A 21,481-nucleotide genomic window follows, 5' to 3' on the forward strand; every position below is an offset into this window, starting at 1 on the left:
GAAGTCCTGAGCGTCAGAACGATGGCTCTGGTGTCGGGTTCGAGTCGAAGTAGATGACCTTGGAATCTGTGGTTCTCTGTGGCATGCGACACAGACGAATGACCCCAGGACGACGAAGAACCGGTCATGGTGGGTGGCACAGTCACCATGGGTGGGGGACCCAGTGTTGGGGGGTCAGGTCAAGGAAGAAAATGATTAAGAAAGTAAATCATGACAAAAAAAAAATGACAAGACAAAGTGAAGCATTTAGAGCAGCGAGGAATTTAATATCTCTGTTGACACCAGCGGTAGCACACACACAGTGGCCGGGGCAAGACATTACAGCCGACGGAGAAACATGAGAAGATACAGTTATTACATATAAGAGGCCGGTACAGCATCATGACTTCAGGTACAGTCTTGGTGATGATATATTTCATGAATCGTGAAACCTGGAAACTTAAAGTCGGTAATAAAGGTATTTACATCTCCCGAGGCTGTCCCAGGAGGACGTAGCATACATTACAGGGTGGGTGGGTCAGTGACCTAATATGTGGCCATGACAGTGTTATGTGAGGCAAGATACAGAGGTGTGTTGACACTTCCCTCAGTCTAGCACACAGGCGTCAGGGAAGGGCTGGTGGGCACGTAGATTCAGTACTTAAACATGAAGGGAAGACGTGTGTTAAATATGGAGCGGTTAGATAGTCGTGTAGACGAGGTAGTTGAGAAAAAACTCAAAATGAAATTTAAAAGAAAGATGATAAGGAGAGAGGAAGAAGGTGACGTTGCTGACCATAAATGGGTCAGGGGAACATCATGGTTACTGAGGTCTTATCTGTGTCTCCTAGCTTGCTTGCCTCACTCACCCTCCCATCTGTTTACCCCATATCCTCGCCTGCTTACCTCACTCGCCCTCCCATCTGTCCTTCCTGTTTCCGCTCCTGCTTGCCTCACTGGCCCATCTCATCTTTCTACCCCATATCCTCGTCTTCTTACCTCACTCGCCCTCCCATCTGTCCTTCCTATTTCCGCTCCTGCTTGCCTCACTCGGCCTCGCATCTGTTCGCCTCACATGTAACTAACTTTTTTTGCCCCACCCGCACCTCCAGGCTCCTTGCCCCGCCTCGTCCTGTGTTGTACCCCCGCAGTACAACGCTTCATTCACATTCTATTTATTTCATGTGAGTCGTATTATCGTCTTGGGAACTTCCGTAGATAGCTATGATGTGTATCTACGACTGCAGGAGTGGCTGTATTTACTTGCACATGTGTAAGTTTCTGTCGGAGTTTGGTCGAGTTCTGTTGTTACTCAACTGAGGTTTGATGTAGCATGTTGGTCCGGTGTGTCAGCGGTTGGCAGGCCAGACGCTGCTCCTGGTGTACCCTTACTGCAGCATGTTCTCTGATGATGACGTCGTCATGTAAATGGAAAACATGTAATGTATGAGAGAGTGTGTGTGTGTGTGTGTGTGTGTGTCACGTCCACCTGTTGTGGTATTAAAGAACGAGGCGAGGAACTGGTTGTTGTTGTTGGTGGTGGTGGTTAGATACACTGCTGAACCATCGTTTCCCAGCAGCAGCATCAGCGTCAGGTGTGAGCAACGCACGGGTCAGCATGAGTGCACAACCCTCTCCTTGCAACACACACACACACACACACACACACACACACACACTGCCATGTCCTGCCATGGACGGACAGGTGACCATAATCATCGTCATCATCATGTATGATGGTCGGGGGAGGGGGGGGGGGTTGAAGTACCTGACCCATTGTGGTTTGGCGGTAATGGCAGGGTTCGAACCCTGTACAGTACACAGACTTGAAGAGCTTAACATCGTGGGATGAGAAGACAGTCTGTCTTCACGTGGTAGATAAATGCCTGTGTGGTGGTTGTGGTGATGGTGGTAATGGTGGTAGTAGTGGTGGTAGTGGTGATGGTAGTGGTAGGGGTGGTAGTGGTAGTGGTGATGGTAGTGGTAGTGGTGGTGATGGTGGTAATAGTGGTAGTGGTAGTGGTAGTAGTGGTAGCGCATTACATGTACGACCATTACATCAGGAGACAGTGTTTGGTTCAGATTTGAGAATTATTTTTTCTTGAGAATGTGTTTGTGATGAGGATGTACACATGGCTTATTTGTTAGATATGTACAGCCATGTGTGTGGGAGAGCCATGTGTGGAGTCATGTGTATGGGAGAGTCATGTGTGGAGTCATGTGTATGGGAGAGTCATGTGTAGAGTTATATGACAGATATGCTTGATATAGTAAGTAGGTATCAACATAGCAGGTGTTGTTATGGTCCATGTTGTATCAACATAGCAGCTGTTGTGATGGTCCATGTTGTAAGTATCAGCATAGCTGCTGTTGTTAAGATCCATGTTGTAGATAGGTTTCAACATAGCCACTGTTGCTATGGGCCATGTTGTCGATAGGTACCAACATAGCCACTGTTGCTATGATCCATGTTGTATGACCATAGCCTCTCTTGCTATGGTCCATGTTGTAGGTAGGTATCAACATAGCTGCAGTAACTATACAACATAGTATAGCAGCACACCAGACTATAGTTCACCACTTGTGTTATAATGTGACAATACAGACGATGATCATCTAACCAGAGCTCTGAACTCAACACGGGACGTCCCAAATGTGTTTAAAATGTTCATTCCTGAAAATGAAAAAATTTGCATACTAATGAATGCCATTTTTGCGGTTGGTAGTCAGCGCACGGGTGACTGGCGGACAGTCGGGTGTGGTAAATGTCTGGAAAATCTCATTAGTCGTGAGGGTAGAGTGTAGTAACCTGACTGTGGAAAACTGGAAGTTACCATCACCACTGTTGTGAGGGTCGTCCAGAGGCGAGGGGTGCCAGCCAGGTGTGTGTAGGGGAGGGGGTTCCAGCCAGGTGTGTGTAGGGGAGGGGGTTCCAGCCTGGTGGGCCAGGTGTGTGTAGGGGAGGGGGTTCCAGCGTGGTGGGCCAGGTGTGTATAGGGGAGGGTATCCAGCGTGGTGGGCCAGGTGTGTGTAGGGGAGGGGGTTCCAGCCTGGTGTGTGTAGGGGAGGGGGTCCCAGCCAGGTGTGTGTAGGGGAGGGGGTCCCAGCCAGGTGTGTGTAGGGGAGGGGGTTCCAGCGTGGTGGGCCAGGTGTGTGTAGGGGAGGGGGTTCCAGCCTGGTGGGCCAGGTGTGTGTAGGGGAGGGTATCCAGCCTGGTGGGCCAGGTGTGTATAGGGGAGGGGGTTCCAGCGTGGTGGGCCAGGTGTGTGTAGGGGAGGGTATCCAGCCTGGTGGGCCAGGTGTGTGTAGGGGAGGGTATCCAGCCTGGTGGGCCAGGTGTGTGTAGGGGAGGGGGTTCCAGCGTGGTGGGCCAGGTGTGTGTAGGGGAGGGTATCCAGCGTTGTGGGCCAGGTGTGTGTAGGGGAGGGGGTTCCAGCCTGGTGGGCCAGGTGTGTGTAGGGGAGGGTATCCAGCCTGGTGGGCCAGGTGTGTGTAGGGGAGGGGGTTCCAGCCTGGTGAGCCAGGTGTGTTTTAAGACCAACTTCAGACAGTATGGGTGTGGTAGAGACGGTGTGAAGACATGTTCCTGAGGGAAGCTAGTGTCGTGCACGTGCGTGTGTGTGTGTCGTGCACGTGCGTGTGTGTGTCGTGCACGTGCGTGTGGCTGGCGGCAGGTGATGGCACGGGGACGAAGTAGCCAGACAGGAGGTCTGGTAGGCTGTGGAGGAGGAAGGCCACCACCACCAGGAGGTGAGGTCTTCCCTCGCTGCTGGTACGGTCGTGTGACACAACCATGGTCGGGCGTGGTCACAGAGGCCGTGTGTTGCAGGGAGGGACCAGACACATCAGGTCCTGGCCAGGCCACAACAACATGAACAACAACATGAACAACAACATGAGCAACAACATGAACAACAACATGAACAACAACATGAGCAACATGAGGGGCCACACCCCTGCATGACCCTCTAGCATGTATGTGTGTATGTACGTGTGTGTGATCATGTGGACCTGACACGTAGTCTTGGAGTCCAGGTGTGACGGGTTTTCTTTCTCATTCACGTGGATGAAGTGTAATGTTATGTACAGCATGATGGGCTACTCAGGTATAAGGTATCAGGTGTCAGGTATAAGGTATCATGTGTCAGGTATTAGATATGAGATATCAGGTATAAGGTATCATGTGTCAGGTATTAGATATGAGATGTCAAGTATAAGGTGTCATGTGTCCGGTATAGATATGAGATGCAAGTATAAGGTGTCCCAGTTATAACCTAACCTAACCTAACCTAACCTAACCTAACCTAACCTAACCTAACCTAACCTAACCTAACCTAACCTAACCTAACCTAACCTAACCTAACCTAACCTAACCTAACCTAACCTAACCTAACCTAACCTAACCTAACCTAACCTAACCTAACCTAACCTAACCTAACCTAACCTAACCTAACCTAACCTAACCTAACCTAACCTAACCTAACCTAACCTAACCTAACCTAACCTAACCTAACCTAACCTAACCTAACCTAACCTAACCTAACCTAACCTAACCTAACCTAACCTAACCTAACCTAACCTAACCTAACCTAACCTAACCTAACCTAACCTAACCTAACCTAACCTAACCTAACCTAACCTAACCTAACCTAACCTAACCTAACCTAACCTAACCTAACCTAACCTAACCTAACCTAACCTAACCTAACCTAACCTAACCTAACCTAACCTAACCTAACCTAACCTAACCTAACCTAACCTAACCTAACCTAACCTAACCTAACCTAACCTAACCTAACCTAACCTAACCTAACCTAACCTAACCTAACCTAACCTAACCTAACCTAACCTAACCTAACCTAACCTAACCTAACCTAACCTAACCTAACCTAACCTAACCTAACCTAACCTAACCTAACCTAACCTAACCTAACCTAACCTAACCTAACCTAACCTAACCTAACCTAACCTAACCTAACCTAACCTAACCTAACCTAACCTAACCTAACCTAACCTAACCTAACCTAACCTAACCTAACCTAACCTAACCTAACCTAACCTAACCTAACCTAACCTAACCTAACCTAACCTAACCTAACCTAACCTAACCTAACCTAACCTAACCTAACCTAACCTAACCTAACCTAACCTAACCTAACCTAACCTAACCTAACCTAACCTAACCTAACCTAACCTAACCTAACCTAACCTAACCTAACCTAACCTAACCTAACCTAACCTAACCTAACCTAACCTAACCTAACCTAACCTAACCTAACCTAACCTAACCTAACCTAACCTAACCTAACCTAACCTAACCTAACCTAACCTAACCTAACCTAACCTAACCTAACCTAACCTAACCTAACCTAACCTAACCTAACCTAACCTAACCTAACCTAACCTAACCTAACCTAACCTAACCTAACCTAACCTAACCTAACCTAACCTAACCTAACCTAACCTAACCTAACCTAACCTAACCTAACCTAACCTAACCTAACCTAACCTAACCTAACCTAACCTAACCTAACCTAACCTAACCTAACCTAACCTAACCTAACCTAACCTAACCTAACCTAACCTAACCTAACCTAACCTAACCTAACCTAACCTAACCTAACCTAACCTAACCTAACCTAACCTAACCTAACCTAACCTAACCTAACCTAACCTAACCTAACCTAACCTAACCTAACCTAACCTAACCTAACCTAACCTAACCTAACCTAACCTAACCTAACCTAACCTAACCTAACCTAACCTAACCTAACCTAACCTAACCTAACCTAACCTAACCTAACCTAACCTAACCTAACCTAACCTAACCTAACCTAACCTAACCTAACCTAACCTAACCTAACCTAACCTAACCTAACCTAACCTAACCTAACCTAACCTAACCTAACCTAACCTAACCTAACCTAACCTAACCTAACCTAACCTAACCTAACCTAACCTAACCTAACCTAACCTAACCTAACCTAACCTAACCTAACCTAACCTAACCTAACCTAACCTAACCTAACCTAACCTAACCTAACCTAACCTAACCTAACCTAACCTAACCTAACCTAACCTAACCTAACCTAACCTAACCTAACCTAACCTAACCTAACCTAACCTAACCTAACCTAACCTAACCTAACCTAACCTAACCTAACCTAACCTAACCTAACCTAACCTAACCTAACCTAACCTAACCTAACCTAACCTAACCTAACCTAACCTAACCTAACCTAACCTAACCTAACCTAACCTAACCTAACCTAACCTAACCTAACCTAACCTAACCTAACCTAACCTAACCTAACCTAACCTAACCTAACCTAACCTAACCTAACCTAACCTAACCTAACCTAACCTAACCTAACCTAACCTAACCTAACCTAACCTAACCTAACCTAACCTAACCTAACCTAACCTAACCTAACCTAACCTAACCTAACCTAACCTAACCTAACCTAACCTAACCTAACCTAACCTAACCTAACCTAACCTAACCTAACCTAACCTAACCTAACCTAACCTAACCTAACCTAACCTAACCTAACCTAACCTAACCTAACCTAACCTAACCTAACCTAACCTAACCTAACCTAACCTAACCTAACCTAACCTAACCTAACCTAACCTAACCTAACCTAACCTAACCTAACCTAACCTAACCTAACCTAACCTAACCTAACCTAACCTAACCTAACCTAACCTAACCTAACCTAACCTAACCTAACCTAACCTAACCTAACCTAACCTAACCTAACCTAACCTAACCTAACCTAACCTAACCTAACCTAACCTAACCTAACCTAACCTAACCTAACCTAACCTAACCTAACCTAACCTAACCTAACCTAACCTAACCTAACCTAACCTAACCTAACCTAACCTAACCTAACCTAACCTAACCTAACCTAACCTAACCTAACCTAACCTAACCTAACCTAACCTAACCTAACCTAACCTAACCTAACCTAACCTAACCTAACCTAACCTAACCTAACCTAACCTAACCTAACCTAACCTAACCTAACCTAACCTAACCTAACCTAACCTAACCTAACCTAACCTAACCTAACCTAACCTAACCTAACCTAACCTAACCTAACCTAACCTAACCTAACCTAACCTAACCTAACCTAACCTAACCTAACCTAACCTAACCTAACCTAACCTAACCTAACCTAACCTAACCTAACCTAACCTAACCTAACCTAACCTAACCTAACCTAACCTAACCTAACCTAACCTAACCTAACCTAACCTAACCTAACCTAACCTAACCTAACCTAACCTAACCTAACCTAACCTAACCTAACCTAACCTAACCTAACCTAACCTAACCTAACCTAACCTAACCTAACCTAACCTAACCTAACCTAACCTAACCTAACCTAACCTAACCTAACCTAACCTAACCTAACCTAACCTAACCTAACCTAACCTAACCTAACCTAACCTAACCTAACCTAACCTAACCTAACCTAACCTAACCTAACCTAACCTAACCTAACCTAACCTAACCTAACCTAACCTAACCTAACCTAACCTAACCTAACCTAACCTAACCTAACCTAACCTAACCTAACCTAACCTAACCTAACCTAACCTAACCTAACCTAACCTAACCTAACCTAACCTAACCTAACCTAACCTAACCTAACCTAACCTAACCTAACCTAACCTAACCTAACCTAACCTAACCTAACCTAACCTAACCTAACCTAACCTAACCTAACCTAACCTAACCTAACCTAACCTAACCTAACCTAACCTAACCTAACCTAACCTAACCTAACCTAACCTAACCTAACCTAACCTAACCTAACCTAACCTAACCTAACCTAACCTAACCTAACCTAACCTAACCTAACCTAACCTAACCTAACCTAACCTAACCTAACCTAACCTAACCTAACCTAACCTAACCTAACCTAACCTAACCTAACCTAACCTAACCTAACCTAACCTAACCTAACCTAACCTAACCTAACCTAACCTAACCTAACCTAACCTAACCTAACCTAACCTAACCTAACCTAACCTAACCTAACCTAACCTAACCTAACCTAACCTAACCTAACCTAACCTAACCTAACCTAACCTAACCTAACCTAACCTAACCTAACCTAACCTAACCTAACCTAACCTAACCTAACCTAACCTAACCTAACCTAACCTAACCTAACCTAACCTAACCTAACCTAACCTAACCTAACCTAACCTAACCTAACCTAACCTAACCTAACCTAACCTAACCTAACCTAACCTAACCTAACCTAACCTAACCTAACCTAACCTAACCTAACCTAACCTAACCTAACCTAACCTAACCTAACCTAACCTAACCTAACCTAACCTAACCTAACCTAACCTAACCTAACCTAACCTAACCTAACCTAACCTAACCTAACCTAACCTAACCTAACCTAACCTAACCTAACCTAACCTAACCTAACCTAACCTAACCTAACCTAACCTAACCTAACCTAACCTAACCTAACCTAACCTAACCTAACCTAACCTAACCTAACCTAACCTAACCTAACCTAACCTAACCTAACCTAACCTAACCTAACCTAACCTAACCTAACCTAACCTAACCTAACCTAACCTAACCTAACCTAACCTAACCTAACCTAACCTAACCTAACCTAACCTAACCTAACCTAACCTAACCTAACCTAACCTAACCTAACCTAACCTAACCTAACCTAACCTAACCTAACCTAACCTAACCTAACCTAACCTAACCTAACCTAACCTAACCTAACCTAACCTAACCTAACCTAACCTAACCTAACCTAACCTAACCTAACCTAACCTAACCTAACCTAACCTAACCTAACCTAACCTAACCTAACCTAACCTAACCTAACCTAACCTAACCTAACCTAACCTAACCTAACCTAACCTAACCTAACCTAACCTAACCTAACCTAACCTAACCTAACCTAACCTAACCTAACCTAACCTAACCTAACCTAACCTAACCTAACCTAACCTAACCTAACCTAACCTAACCTAACCTAACCTAACCTAACCTAACCTAACCTAACCTAACCTAACCTAACCTAACCTAACCTAACCTAACCTAACCTAACCTAACCTAACCTAACCTAACCTAACCTAACCTAACCTAACCTAACCTAACCTAACCTAACCTAACCTAACCTAACCTAACCTAACCTAACCTAACCTAACCTAACCTAACCTAACCTAACCTAACCTAACCTAACCTAACCTAACCTAACCTAACCTAACCTAACCTAACCTAACCTAACCTAACCTAACCTAACCTAACCTAACCTAACCTAACCTAACCTAACCTAACCTAACCTAACCTAACCTAACCTAACCTAACCTAACCTAACCTAACCTAACCTAACCTAACCTAACCTAACCTAACCTAACCTAACCTAACCTAACCTAACCTAACCTAACCTAACCTAACCTAACCTAACCTAACCTAACCTAACCTAACCTAACCTAACCTAACCTAACCTAACCTAACCTAACCTAACCTAACCTAACCTAACCTAACCTAACCTAACCTAACCTAACCTAACCTAACCTAACCTAACCTAACCTCACCATAACCGCAGACTCCACGACGGCAACACTGAAAGACCACACCTGTGTTGTGCTCCACGACCGGCAGACACCTGCAACTTCATCATTTTAAATAAATGCAGAACACACTTCATGTTAAACATACTCCGGCATCATCTCCCACGAGAGTCTGCAACTGCCTCGCATCGTCCCACTCCACTAACGAGGAGGCAAAGTCATCCCTTGAACCTACCGACCCACAACACCAACACTGCAGGTTTAGATGATATTGAAGAGTCTCAGGACGGAAGCAGATAGTGTCCATAACCAGGTCAACACGTATGTCAGGTCGGGAAGAGGATGTCTTTCTTAATACTTGATCAGTACGACGAACTTACAGAAACTCTGCAGGACAAACAAAATGTTGATGTGATATAAACAAACTTGGGCAGAAATCTTGAACAAAATAAGGCAATGGCGTCACGATACATTAACTGCTTAAGATGATAATAACCGATGTGATCATGAGGTGGGGATACATACAACTGGTCATGTGACGGAACTGATCTTGTTGTGAATCAGGTCATTAACCAGTGTCTCCACAGTAAACAGTTCAGTCCCACGAGAAATAGCAGCACTCGACCTCCTCTTTCCATCTTGTTTCCGGCGATGACGCAAATACGAACCACAGCTGAGACCCGGCTGGGCATGAAATGTCGCCAGTGGATGACAGTGAGAACATAAGAACCTGCATAAACCAAGTGTCCTGATGTGCCACTGATATTATAACATGATTTTCAAAAGAGAAACGTTCCAGTTCCTCCGGTACTTGGAGACTGACGAAATTAAAAGCAGTACAGAAAACCGGACAGAAGTGGTCGCCATCATCTCACAACTGTACAATTTCAAACACTTCGTAGTTGTAGCATCTGACGACCTGACCTTCACCACCAGGTACAGAAAGATGCTTCATGTTCTGGACCTTCAACACGAGAGTGGGACAGCCTGTGATGACCGTTTTAGGTGGTCTATACTCTCTCGATGACAATACTACTGTGTGGCCAACATCACCTTTAAGATCGGACACAATTGCAGAGTTAGAAAATATGTAGACATCTTTCAGAGTCGACATGAACACCATCATGGATGTGAACTAATGGGAACGACTGAAACTGCTCAAGTTGTGACCTCTGGAACACAGACGGGAGGGTATATATTGACCTACTGTTGTAATGATCTTGAAGACATGGTTTGTAAGCTTCACTTAGAAATAGTTACCGTTTGGCAGGATAGACTGAGAAGACTTTAAAGTGTTAGTACTTAATTCAAAAGACGCAATAAACAGTTCGACATTCATGTGAAACCAAACTCCCGAGACATGTACGAGTTACTGATCTTCCTCGTGTGCTTTCCGGGCGCCAGCCATCACAGAACCATCACAGAACATTGCTTCAACATATCACAAGACCCGACATCTCCAAGATGTAACCTAACCACACTCTGTGTTCTATGGTCCCTCCCGGTGGATGTGGCCAGCTTCCTGAGCGCTACAAGAACCTCTTAAAAGAGAGATCCTGGGGTGGGAAAGTGAGGCTAGATAAATATTCGACGTGTTGTTCTACATGAATCATATTATCACCCCTGAGTTCGTCTTTATGTTATTGATATCAAAGGTTTTTTGGGAAGTCTGTTGACATTTAGGTATATCATGTCTGTCTGTCTGTGTTAGGATATCCACTTCAATTACAGCGTTATCCCCTAGCTATCCCCCAGGCTATCCCCCAGGCTATCCCCCTGGCTATCCCCTGGCTATCCGCTTTAAGGATTACGTCACTTTTGCTGGGATAGCCGGCGGGTGAGGAACATAAAGGTAGGGTCATTGACCAGTGGACGGAGGGGGTCAGTGTGGGTCAGGATCATCACCCCAGGTCACGCCCCTGGCATGGAGGAGACTTGTACTGACCCAGTTTACCGTGGTAGCTGGTGACGTGTCCTACTTGGTCGTGATGACAATGACTCGCTTGGTGGATGACGACCAAACGACCCTGGCAGGCAATGGGCCCAAAGCCCTGCCAACCAGCCAAACAAGCAGTGTGGTCGTTAGTGGTGTGGTCGCAAAGATGAATTCATATATTGTCAGAATGTTTATCTTATTGTTAGTAATGTTTATAGTCTTATATGTTTATAATGAGTAGGACTTCTTATTGTCATAAGTGCGACGGTACTTCCCTTGAACACGACGGTACGACCCTTAAGCACGACCCTTGAGTATGACGACCTGTCAGTTGGCCAGACTGCCGTACTGAGAGATGGTCACGCTGTGCACGAGGGTCGTGTAAGGTCAGGGACCGTGAGAGGTGAGGTTGGGTCAGGTATGTTGATGTGACCCAGTCATGTTGCCCGGTGGCGGGAGGTCGTCCAATGTTCTGCTAATTAACTTGACCTAACCTGACCTAACCCAACCAAACCAAACCTCACCTAACCAAACCTAACCTAACCTAACCTAACCTAACCTAACGAAGCCAAACCTAACCTAACCTAACCTAACCTAACCTAACCTAACCTAACCTAACCGTAACTCCCGTAACAACATGTCTTTCTTAACCAAATGCTAACATGTTAATTATCATTTCTGATGATAACTAACCCACTAACACTACTTCATCTTCTTCCATTGCAGATGTTGCATATATCACAGTGGAAACATCAGGTAAGGTTTGTCTTAACTCCGCTACACCCCCACACACACGGCACACCCCCACACCTTACGTTACATCCCACAGTGTAAGAATTACATCGAGTGTAGCACAGTGTTGTCTCCCATAGTGCATGTTGATAGGTAGGTGATGTTGCATGTTGTTGCATGATACAGCCCACTACATCATGTGACTGCATGATACAACCCACTCCATCATGTGACTGCATGATACAGCCCACTACATCATGTGACTGCATGATACAGCCCACTACATCATGTGGCTGCATGATACAACCCACTCCATCATGTGACTGCATGATACAACCCACTATATCATGTGACTGCATGATACAACCCACTACATCATGTGGCTACCCACCACAACCCAGGCCACAATGTGTGGGAAATATTCTGCCTTTATCTTTCTTCCAGTTGACTCGTATTTCTTGTGTCTTTTGGTTATCATTGTCTCCCTCGTGTTCTGCTGTGTACTTCTCCTTACGTCTGTTGTCTGACACACAGACGGAGCCACAGCTGTTGGTGCCCCAGGCTAGGGACTCCTGACTTGTGGCAGCGGAGGTTGACAAGTGTTTTCTGCACGGGTTAAGATATGCCCTGCAACTTACTGTAGCGTCAGTATGGTCAGGTGTTGGGAGGCAGATCTGTCGAAGTATAGGAGTTTCGTCTTGCTGGAGTGTCTGCCTCCAGGTCAGGCACTCCAGCAGGAGGAGGAAGAGGGAGGAGCCTCCAGGTCAGGTGAGGGGGGAGATGCTTGGTGGTGTAGGTAACCAGCAGGAGGAGGAGGGAGGAGCCTCCAGGTCAGGTGAGGGGGGAGATGCCTGGTGGTGTAGGTGACCAGTTCCCTGGCCACACTCGTATGGTTTCCTTCCGCTCGCACCATCGTCACCCACGACCCTTACGTGGCGGCCCATCGTCCCACCCGCACCTCCAGACGACGCTAATTATTCTTTTCTTGGACGTAACTTGCTTTGTGACGTACGCGAGGGCTCTTGTGACGCGCACTGCCGTCACGAGTGACGCAAGAAGCGACTGGACGATGTAGACCTTTGGTGTGAAGCGGTGACGGAGGAGAGTAGCAGTGGTATGACATGAGGAGGAGGGGGTCAGGAGGTGAGGCTGCATGGGGTCTGGTAAGTCTGGACTCCACCTCACAAGACACAGTTTACCCTCGGGTCATCAGGTGGTCCAGGTGTGCGTCATGGACCGCCATGCACGCAGCCGTGAACACGAGCGTCTGGGACACCATCCAGGGCAGTTATGGGACCTGAACGACGTGTTTCCAGGTCTCCAGGTCTCCAGGTCCAGTCTGTCGCTTGTGAGGCTGTGGGTCCAGGCAGATGGTGATCCTGTGTGGGTCCAGGCAGATGGTGATCCTGTGTGGGTCCAGGCAGATGGTGATCCTGTGTGGGTCCAGGCAGATGGAAGATACCAGGATACCATCTGGTATGGAAGATACCAGGATGATAATCGTGAGTTCTGGAATGATGTGGAAAGGTCGGATCTTCCAGGCTTTCCCAGGACTGGAAGTGTTCCATGAAGATGTGGGGGGTCTGATCCCCGCATGTCTTTCTTCCACTGGATTGGTTCCTATCGATCCAGAGCGAGAGTAGTTAGGTAGTTAGAGAGCAGGGCAGTTAGGCAGTTAGGTAGTTAAGTAGTTAGAGCGATGTTGTGGTCAGGTAACGGGGTTTGGTAACGCCCGTCGATGCGTTACGGTTGACGTGTGGTGTAACGGCTCCGGGCGGCGGGCGTGGTGGCTCTGGGTGGCGGGCGTGGTGGCTCCGGGCGGCGGGCGTGGTGCCTCCGGGCGGCGGGCGTGGTGGCTCTGGGTGGCGGGCGTGGTGGCTCCGGGCGGCGGGCGTGGTGGCTCTGGGTGGCGGGCGTGGTGGCTCCGGGCGGCGGGCGTGGTGGCTCTGGGTGGCGGGCGTGGTGGCTCTGGGTGGCGGGCGTGGTGGCTCCGGGTGGCGGGCGTGGTGGCTCCGGGTGGCGGGCGTGGTGGCTCCGGGCGGCGGGCGTGGTGGCTCTGGGTGGCGGGCGTGATGGCTCCGGGTGGCGGGCGTGGTGGCTCCGGGTGGCGGGCGTGGTGGCTCTGGGTGGCGGGCGTGGTGGCTCCGGGCGGCGGGCGTGGTGGCTCTGGGTGGCGGGCGTGGTGGCTCTGGGTGGCGGGCGTGGTGGCTCCGGGCGGCGGGCGTGGTGGCTCCGGGCGGCGGGCGTGGTGGCTCTGGGTGGCGGGCGTGGTGGCTCCGGGCGGCGGGCGTGGTGGCTCTGGGTGGCGGGCGTGGTGGCTCCGGGCGGCGGGGGTGTGGGCGTAGCTCTCCCGCCCACCACCACCACCACCAGGACGACATGTGGCCACTGTACACTGTGGTGTGTGTGGGTCAGGGAGTCCCGGCCGCTCACTAGGCAACACGGACGAGAGAGAGAGAGAGAGAGAGAGAGAGAGAGAGAGAGAGAGAGAGAGAGAGAGAGAGAGAGAGAGAGAGAGGTGTCTGACTGACACTAGTGATCCTACATACGTCTCAACTTGCTGACAGCGAAACTAGACAGCCACTGTGGCCAGCCTCCACCGCTGGACCACACTGCCCTGGTCAGCGTTCACTACACGTGTGTCCAGCCCATGGTCCACCCTACACCCCCCCCCCCCCCCACAAGTCCCATGGTCCACCCTACACCCCACCCTACACGTCCGGCCCAGCAACCTCAACTCCTTTATCTTTACCCCAGGCTGGTGCTCCCCCTAGCCTGGGGCTGTCATCTGCACACTCCCATGATGGCGGGTCCTGCAGCCTCTCTCTCTCTCTCTCTCTCTCTCTCTCTCTCTCTCTCTCTCTCTCTCTCTCTCTCTCTCTCTCTCTCTCTCTCATATGTTGGTGTGGCTGCAGGTGTGTGTGTGTGTGGGGGGTGGCCTCAACCCCCCCTCACACACACACACGTTTGACTCTTGTTAAAACTTAATGCTGTGTGGCCCATCCTGGGGGCGGCTAGTGGGTGGGTGGGCAGTGGTGCAGGTGGGTGATGGTGGTGTGGGTGGACGGTGGTGTAGGTGATGGTGGTGGATTGGCTTTATTGGTGGATCAGATTGACTGAAGGTGTTGTGTGTGTGTGTGTGTTACGGGGAAAGACAGTGTTACACTCGTCTCAACTCGTCTGTAAACACTGTACTTACGTACCATATGTGCGTAATTCTCTGTCTGTGCAACACGGATAGAGACATCTTTAATCGCAGGACCCCTTAGCCTGGTACCCATTTGGTCGACCAGTCCCTAGGGCAAGATGAACAGCTGCGTTGACTGTGGACCGACTGCCGTAACCAGGACTCGAACCTATGCCATGCTCGACCCTGGGCGGCCCTGGGTGAGTCCGTCACGGTCAGGAACGCTAACCGCTACACCACCACGGAGGTCCATAACCGCTACACCACCACGGAGGTCCATAACCGCTACACCACCACGGAGGTCCATAACCGCTACACCACCACGGAGGTCCATAACCGCTACACCACCACGGAGGTCCATAACCGTTACACCACCACGGAGGTCCATAACATGTTATTAACATAGCCCTAACACTGTTCTTGCCTGGGCTCTTGTTATGGTCTGGTGTTGTAGATCATGAAGAACTGTTCTCTGGTGTTGTAGATCATGAAGAACTGTTCTCTGGTGTTGTAGATCATGAAGAACCGTTCTCTGGTGTTGTAGATCATGAAGAACTGTTCTCTGGTGTTGTAGATCATGAAGAACTATTCTCTTGTGTCATCACGTCACAAGTGGTTTAGAAACATGAACGCTGTTATCAGGTCACCTTCGTCTCTTCTCTCTTCCATGTTGGCTAACTTTATTGTCCCCAGCCTCTCACTGTAGCCCACTTCTCTGTGTTCAGGTACCATCTTACTTCCCATTTTCTCTACCAACTCGATGCGACGTTTGTGGAACCATCTTACTTCCCATTTTCTCTACCAACTCGATGCGAGGTTCGTGCGGGCAGACGTGCGAGTCTTCGTCCACCTGGGGTCTGTGTTGTCAACAGTATGGTGGTCGACTCCTCATCCAGACACATGATTGTCAGTCCAACATTCACCTCTCACACTTGACCTCCTGTACATGTGCTCTGACCTGAGATTAAGGCACTGGATTTGACCGCGAGGTCCTCTTATCACACACACATAGACTCATGTGAGTCATATCTCGCTACGTAATGATCACTCGGAGGCTCGGCTTTCGCTCTGGCCTCATCACTGTGCACTTAACTCTGATTGAATCTCATCATCCATTTGTCTTACCCTGGACACCCTCGAAGCTGTGTGTGTGTGTGTGTGTGTGTGTGTGTGTTCAGGAAGGCCACTGGCTGGCCTGAGTATAATTCATCATATTCATCTATGAATGACGAGTCCCTCACAAGGCATTAAGGTTGTGGTTGTAAGCCACATGACTGCTGTTGTGAGGGTCTGAGATACCTTTCCCTTGTTATTTAGTTGCCATATTTATTGTGTAGTTTTCCCTGATGCATCGTAGCAACTGGTTCCTGTATGTTCATGATGTTCTTCGTAATGTTCATTGTAGGAATGTTCTTCAGAACAGTGATGCCTTCTTCTCTACCTTCATCTGTTGTGAGTTTTCCAAGTCTGACGTGAGGGACGGGGGTAGCCGTGCACACATCGGCATCAGGTGGCGCCTGTATGTGATGGCTGCTGTGATGGCTGCTGTGATGGCTGCTGGGGAGTGAGTGTCCCAGGCTTGTATGTACGTCCGGTAGTGTGGTCGGTCACCAGTGATACAGGCGAGCCGCCTCACACAGCCTGAGAGTCCTCCTCCTCCTCCTCCTCCTGTTCCTCCTCTTCCTCCTCCTCAGGAGACATGCCAGCTGATCCTTCATCCTGAGGTCAACCTTGTCCTCCTCTGCGGTACAGCTGGAGTGTTTCCTCTCAGTAGATATAAGAGATAAATGTTATCTGACCTACGTAGTCTGTGGCTGATGGCTCCTGCATGCTGTGTGTCTCCACCACACACCACCACCACCGTCACCACCATCACCACCACACCACCACCATCACCACCACACCACCACCACAACCACCACAGTACCACCACCACTCGCCTTGACATGTAGAAGCAAGTTTAACTTGCCGTAGCTGTTGTGATGTAGGAGTTATACCGTCAATGATCATTGCTGATCATATATGTATAATTACTCTCTCTCTCTCTCTCTCTCTCTCTCTCTCTCTCTCTCTCTCTCTCTCTCTCTCTCTCTCTCTCTCTCTCTCTCTCTCTCTTTCTCTCTCTCTCTCTGTATATATATATATATATATATATATATATATATATATATATATATATATATATATATATATATATATATCAAGTTATGTTGTAAGTGCAGTTGCTAGTTGTAGTAAGAACCATACGTCTTAGAGGACAGGTTGTTGTTGTTGTTGTTGTTGATGTACAAGTTATTTCCTAACTGAATGGTTGAGTAAAGTGTATAATGATGTTATATGAATGATGAGGTTGTACTGATGATGTTATATGAATGGTGAGGTTGTAGTGATGAAGCTGTACAGTAGACGCCAGTACAGCCACCTGCTGTTGTATTTTCAAGTTACCTTCTCCAGGACAACAACCATCTGTCGAGGTTGTGAGTCCATATTGTGAGCCAACAGAGAGGATGTCGTGTGAGGGGAAATGAGGCAGTGGCTTCTCATGATGTTCTTGGCTGGGTTGGGTCATCCTTGCGTCTGCTTGTGTGGTTAAAGCCAGGTGTGTGAGGGAGGGGCTGCTGCTGCCAGGTTTGTCAGGTGTGGGTCGTGACAGGTTTGAGGGAGTGTGACTGTGGGTGCAAGTTGGGGGAGGGGGAGGGAGGTTCAGCAGGTATGCGATGTAGTGATGGTAGGTGAGGCAGGTGTGAGGTGAGGCATAGGGGCAGGTGTGTAGGTGGGGCAGATGTGAAGGTGAGGCAGAGTGTTGGTGAGGCTGGTGTGTAGGTGAGGCAGGTATGGAGGTGAGGCTGGTGTGTAGGTGAGGCAGGTGTGTAGGTGAGGCAGGTGTGTAGGTGAAGCAGGTGTGTGATGAGCTAATATTGTTTATCATTACAGATGTTGTATATACCATCAACGAACGGCGTCATCAGACGGGTAAATGATTGTTCTTACTAAGCACCATCACTACCCCTGTACCCCCCTCCCCACCTGGGGCACGGTACCCTCCCCTGCACCAGCCCTGCCTCCCCTTCATGTGCTCCTCACACCTGCGCTCCACCCAGCCTGGCACCATGCACGCATGACCTCAGTAATGGTCTCCCTCACAGCACGTCTTCATCTCCCCCGCCTCCATCCCACAGCATGATTTTTTCCTTCCATCTTAACTGGAACAAATGCTGTTCGTTACCCGTGAATACATGTCATACCCTTACTGTCACATGACGTGACATACACACACACACAGCACTTCAGTCCGGTGTATGTCACCCCGGACACTGCCTCCCATGCACTGTTCACCGCCGCTCATAGCTCCTGTGTCAGATGGCACAGTTAGTGTTCACTGCTTGTGTGTGCCAGCCACATTGACCTCCTGCTGTGTAGGTGTTCCTGGTCCCTGGCAGCGTGTGGTCATAACTGATTACTTCATGCAAAGTCTCATGATTGTATTCATCCTCTGCGCTACTGTTCTCCCTCCATCTATATAGACTAGAAATTAAGGATCCGATACTGTCCTCCAGCAGATAACCTGGTCATGGACCATCAGGTCTTGTGTTATCTGTCCTTCCCATGTACTGTCCTCCAGCAGATAACCTGGTCATGGACCATCAGGTCTTGTGTTATCTGTCCTTCCCATGTACTGTCATCCAGCAGATAACCTGGTCATGGACCATCAGGTCTTGTGTTATCTGTCCTCCCCATGTACTGTCCTCCAGCAGATAACCTGGTCATGGACCATCAGGTCTTGTGTTATCTATCCTTCCTATACACTGGCCTCCACAACCCTTCCCTCATCCTGTGGCTTCCCCTGGTGTTGCTGTGAATATTTTGTCTAATATAGTGTGAAGTGTGGCGTCCATGCAGGTAGGTCAGTGGGGAGAACATTGTAAGCTCCCTTGTGTACCTGTGTTATATGACACACACCAGTAAACCTGTACTATATGACACACACCAGTAAACCAGTACTATATGACACCAGTAAACCTGTACTATATGACACACACCAGTAAACCTGCACTCGACACCTACACATTGTAAGAATATCTTTTGTGTGACCACTTACTCTTGGCTGTCCACACCCTTCCTTCGTTCCTCTAAACAACCCAGTGGAAAATGTGATAGGCCAAGGGGGAGGGGGGAGGAGGTGGGGGTCGGGGGAGAGTGAGTTTATAGAACGAGCAGACGAGGTACTTAAACTGGGGTTGTAATGACCTGTTCATGTTGTTAAGGCCCAGTCGACAGTTAAGGAGAGGAATGTTGGTACAGAAGCGGGAGGGTAGTGGAGGTGAGCCAGTGTTGGTAGCGGCCCACCCGTCTGCTGTAGTGTGTGGCACTGTATCAGTGGCACCACAGTGGTTAGTGTCTGTGTGGTGGTAGTAGCACTGTATCAGTGGCACCACAGATGCCAGGGTCAGGCTGTACATCTCCTGCATGCTTGCTTGGCCGTCCGGTGGCATCGTGTCTGCTCTCGCTGGCAGAGACCATCAGTACGGACCATCAGGACGGACCATCAGTACGGACCATCGGTACGGACCATCAGTACGGACCATCAATATGGACCATCAGTACGGACCATCAGTACGGACCTCTGGTGTTTGGAGAGAGGGCAGTGTTGTGGAGCAGCGTGAGCGCTCACTTCTCGGCCACGTGAGGTATTGATCACCGTGCCACTGCACGGAAATATTGATTCATTTAAGGTGCACCATCTGCCCACCACTGACCCTGCCCTCACATGACCTGCCACCCATGTTGGCAACACACCTGTAGAAACACCAGCACCCTCACCTGAAAACAACACTTCCATGTAAGCTTACAACACACCGAGGTCAAACCTACAACTGGTCTGGGCTACACACAACCGAGATAGGAACAGCAGCGTAGCATGGCAACCTCTCCTCCTGTGTTGTCACCTTTAAGACACACGCAACATTACGTTTTCCTCAGAGAATGAGACACACACGCACACACTAGACGCTCCTCCTGTGTGTCATTAACGGGTATTAGCTAAGTGCCTCCAGCCCAGGGGAGCACCAACACCAATTAATTCTCCCACGGTAACTCCTCCTGTATCATGAGCCAGCTGCGGGGGAGTGCCACCAGCTGCGGGGGGGTGCCACCACCTGTGTACCACCCTACCTGCTGCCCATCATTGCCAGTAATGTTTGTCCCACATAACCTCGTTAGGTCTTGTTAACGAGGATGGAAGAAAGTGGTATGACATGTAATTTGTTGCACGATAATCACACAATACTCTTATGTAAAGTCGACCACTGTAGAGGATGCTTAATGTCTCTCGTGTGCCTAGCAAGGTATTCGTGTGAGCCAGGTGTTGTTGCCAGGTGTTGTTGCCAGGTGTTGTTGCCAGGTGTTGCTTCACACTACGGTAGTCAGGATGGGAAGGACATGTTGGTAAACAATGTCTTCTTGGCTAGCTGGTTTGTGTGTGTGTGTGTGTTTGTTGGTTGTATTGTATATGGCTGGTTGTCTGTGTTGATAATGATAATAATGATAATGATGATGATAATGATAATGATAATAGTAATGATGATGATGATAATAATAATAATAATAATAATAATAATAATAATAATAATAATAATAGTAATAATTATAATGAATATCATTGAATATTCATCAGCCAGTGGCTAAAAACATACAAAGTAAATACACATGATAAAGATAGAGGAGCTATAATAAGGGGAGGGAGCGCTACACACACACACACACACACACACACACACACACACCACACACACACCACACACACACACACACACACACACACACCATATAATGTTCACAGTGGTTGGGATGGTCACAGTGGTTGGAATGAGGTTGTACTTGTAGTGGTCTGTTCCAGCCCGAATAAGTTCACAACGGTTGTAGAGCTGGAATGCAATTCGGGGACGAGGGATATATGGTGGCAGGAGGTGACGGTGGCGGGCGAGTGGGCCAGCTTACTTCCGAAGTGTCAGCTGGGGTCCACGTGATGGTTGACAAGAGAATTAGTCTACTTCGACCTTCTTGCTCGATGGTGTGTG

The sequence above is a fragment of the Panulirus ornatus genome, chromosome 55 (genome assembly GCF_036320965.1).
Source record: "Panulirus ornatus isolate Po-2019 chromosome 55, ASM3632096v1, whole genome shotgun sequence".
In the NCBI taxonomy this organism is placed as follows: Eukaryota; Metazoa; Arthropoda; class Malacostraca; order Decapoda; family Palinuridae; genus Panulirus; species Panulirus ornatus.